Consider the following 4,382-nt stretch of genomic DNA (forward strand, 5'->3'; position numbering starts at 1 on the left):
TAAACATGGACAGTAATACAAGTACAAGTTAAAAGCAAACCCTTAACTAATGAAACAACAGCATATGTGGAATACAAAGACAACTGCAACAAATAAAACAACCTAATGACTACAGGAAAATGAAGATATGTAGGAAGAGAGAGTGTGGGAAGTAATGAACAACAAAGATGATTATATGAAGTTTAGGAGAGGGGAAGTGTTGAGTTGTGTCTGGTCATTTAGGATGAGATCTGGACTGTGAGCAAGATGTTTGTTAATTTCCAAGGCTTCCAGCAGGTTGAGTTTATGGCCTTTGTTTGCTAAGTGAAGTACATGGGACACTGGCTGGTAGTTGTGAACCTCACTCAGTACATGCTCAGCAAATGCAGAGTCTGAATTCTGCAACCTCCAGCTGCGTTCATGTTCAGCCAGCCTAGTTGATATGTCTCTGCCTGACTGACCAATGTAAAATTTGTCACAATCAGAACAGGTGATTTTGTATACCCCACTGTTGGCTAATAACTGGATCTTGTCTTTGCTATTAAAAACACACTGGGCTGTAGTGTTCCTGACATAGTAGGAAACCCTATACTTGCAGGATTTCAGTGCTTTGGCTACAGTCTGTGATACCTGACCTAGAAATGGTAGAGTACACCATTTTTTGCTGACAGTGGATGGGGAAGCAGGTGGGGCATAGAGGAGGGGTATAATTTTCTGTTTTAGTTTCATGTGCAAGATGTGGTCAATAAGAACTGGATTGTAGCCATTGGCTGAGGCAATAAATTTTATTGTATCTAACTCTGTTTTAAAATCATCTATGGACATGGGGATAGATATGAGACGGTGTACCATTGAGTGGAAAGCTGCATGTTTGTGAGTTATGGGGTGTTGTGAGCAAGAAGGTATTACTGTGTCTGTAGTTGTTGTTTTACTGTAAATTTTGAAACAATGTGTGTGTGTACTGATGTCAATGGTGAGATCTAAGGAGTTTATGGATTTGTTGCCAATTTCCATAGTGAACTGGATATTTTTATGTTGACTGTTTAGGTTTTTCAAGAATGTGTTGAGTTGTCTTGTAGTACCAGTCCACATACACAGGACATCATCTACATATCTAAACCAGTATTTGATGTTTGCACTCAAAGGTTCTGTTTTTAAAAAATTTTGTTCAAAATGGTCCATAAATATTTCAGCCAACAGTGGACTAAGAGGGGAACCCATAGCTAAGCCATCTAATTGTTTATAAAGAGTTCCTTGGAACTGGAAATAGTTATGTACAAGGCAGGTCTGTGTGGCCAGTCTCAAGTCATTCAATTCCACAGGATTGACATTAGACTTGTGCATCAGCTCTGTCAAAATGTCAATACATTCTACTACTGGTATGTTAGAAAACAAACTGCTGACATCAAAGGATACTAATTTATCACTGTGTGAGGCAGATATACCTTTTAACTTGTTTACCAGGTCCACAGAGTTTGAAATACCATGCTTTGGTTTGAATTTAGTCTTACTCTTAATTAGGACATCAAGTTTACTGGCAGAAAATTATACCCCTCGTCTATGCCCCACCTGCTTCCCCATCCACTGTCAGCAAAAAATGGTGTACTCTACCATTTCTAGGTCAGGTATCACAGACTGTAGCCAAAGCACTGAAATCCTGCAAGTATAGGGTTTCCTACTATGTCAGGAACACTACAGCCCAGTGTGTTTTTAATAGCAAAGACAAGATCCAGTTATTAGCCAACAGTGGGGTATACAAAATCACCTGTTCTGATTGTGACAAATTTTACATTGGTCAGTCAGGCAGAGACATATCAACAAGGCTGGCTGAACATGAACGTAGCTGGAGGTTGCAGAATTCAGGCTCTGCATTTGCTGAGCATGTACTGAGTGAGGTTCACAACTACCAGCCAGTGTCCCATGTACTTCACTTAGCAAACAAAGGCCATAAACTCAACCTGCTGGAAGCCTTGGAAATTAACAAACATCTTGCTCACAGTCCAGATCTCATCCTAAATGACCAGACACAACTCAACACTTCCCCTCTCCTAAACTTCGTATAATCATCTTTGTTGTTCATTACTTCCCACACTCTCTCTTCCTACATATCTTCATTTTCCTGTAGTCATTAGGTTGTTTTATTTGTTGCAGTTGTCTTTGTATTCCACATATGCTGTTGTTTCATTAGTTAAGGGTTTGCTTTTAACTTGTATTACTGTCCATGTTTAACTCCCCTTGTAGTTGTCTCATCAAATATTGTTCATATTTTACTGTGCTCATTTATTTAATGTAAACTGGTATACAGCCACTGCTTTGATTATAGTGTTAATGTTAAAATGCAGTACCACCACACTCTCAAACTGTAGGTTCCCTCAAACACCTCAATTTTCCTGCATTTACTAATTTCTGTTTATCTTATTGATATTGTTTAAGTTCCTCGTGTACTCTGTATTTACATTGACAACTGTCTCTTCTTTTTTTAATTGTTTGTGTATCACTCTCCATGTTTCATACCTCTTGATGCAGCCTTGCCTAGTACTAATTTTATCTTATTTCATTAGTTTTGTTTATTAATAGAAACTGTTATGTAGGCATGCTATTCCTATTTTGTGCTAAAGGTTTTCCTGTCAACTCCGTTGTTCAAAAATGGTTCAAATGGCTCTGAGCACTATGGGACTCAACTGCTGAGGTCATTAGTCCCCTAGAACTTAGAACTAGTTAAACCTAACTAACCTAAGGACATCACAAACATCCATGCCCGAGGCAGGATTCGAACCTGCGACCGTAGCGGTCTTGCGGTTCCAGACTGCAGCGCCTTTAACCGCACGGCCACTTCGGCCGGCTCAACTCCGTTGTTATTTATGTGCTGTTCAGTTTTTACTATTTCATTGCAAAGATGTTACTCACTGTATGTTTCTACTTCACTCTAGATGTGTTAATTCTCTTCCAATGTTGTCTGCTAACATTTAACTTCTTTGGTGATAATACTCAGTAAATGTCTGAAGATGGCCTTGTAAGCCGAAAACCGGTTAGCAATAAAAATAATATTGTAGAACAAAAGCAAACTGGTGCTTTTCATTTATTATCAAACAATTTAAATATAAATTTCTTCGACGGGTTAGCGCATTCTTTGATATTCAAGAAACGTGATTTTGGCGTGTCATAATGCTTTGCGTATATAACTGTTACTACTTACGTTTTGTTGCGACTGATCCTTCTTATTCTAGGTCCCAAGGACTCCGCACACATATATTTCTGTCTCTATAAACGCCTTTTTACTTCGCAGAACGCGGTGAATACTATTTTATTGTGTTTGCTAAGCCTGTCGGCGTTCATTTATTCCCGAGGCAATTTAGTGGCGAATTTGAATTTTGTATACTTTCTCTACCTCGTGTGTGTCGTGTGTGTTTTAAAAACCAAGGGCTATGTTAAATCGATGATGAAATTTACATTTATGTCGTTTGGTATGCAGATGACAGGTTGACAGTGTAGGACACTCTTCAGTTGGTCCTGCAAACCTATATAATGTAAGATCATGATATGAAGCTAAACGAACAAAAACTTTGACCTCATATTATTGAATCAGTTGCAACCTGAACTCATTTTGTTAAATCAGTTGTAACCTAGAATATTCACTTTTTACCGTTTTCAATAAACAAAAACCCAATGATGATGACACAGTGGGTAATAACGAAAAAAAAACCAGTGTGATTTCGGAAAGAAAGGACAAGAGCTGCAGATCCAAAAATTGTCGGCTGTGGTTACATGGAATTGACTGTGTGCTCTGATCCAACTTAACCGGTCATTTGCTGGAAGACATTACGTTTGGATACTTGAAGACCATTTGCATATGTTCATTGCCTTCATTTTTATGGATGGTTCAAATGGCACTGAGCACTGTGGGACGTAACATCTGAGGTCATCAGTCCCCTAGAACTTACAACTACTTAAACATTAACTAACCTAAGGACATCACACACATCAGTGCCCGAGGCAGGATTCGAACCAGCGACCGTAGCGGTCAAGCGGTTCCAGACGGAAGCGCCTAGAACCGTTCTGTCACACCAGCCGGCTTTTATGGATGCCACTGCGCCATGTCAGTGGGCCACAATTGATCGCCATTGGTTTGAAGACCATTCTGGACAAGCCGAGCGAAATATTTGACCAACCAGATCGCCCGACATGAATCCGATTGCACATTTATGGGACATAATAGAGTGGTCAGTCCATGCACAAGATGCTGCACCAGGAATACTTTCGCAATTATGAACTGCTGTAGCGACAAAATGGCTCAATATTCCTGAAGAGGATTTTCAATGTGTTGTTGAGTCCATGCCAAGTCGAATTGCTGCACTGCCCCGAGCAGAATGACTTCCTTCACGGCTTTTGTCACATCAGTTTAC

This window comes from Schistocerca nitens, chromosome 6 (assembly GCF_023898315.1).
Source record: "Schistocerca nitens isolate TAMUIC-IGC-003100 chromosome 6, iqSchNite1.1, whole genome shotgun sequence".
Taxonomy (NCBI): Eukaryota; Metazoa; Arthropoda; class Insecta; order Orthoptera; family Acrididae; genus Schistocerca; species Schistocerca nitens.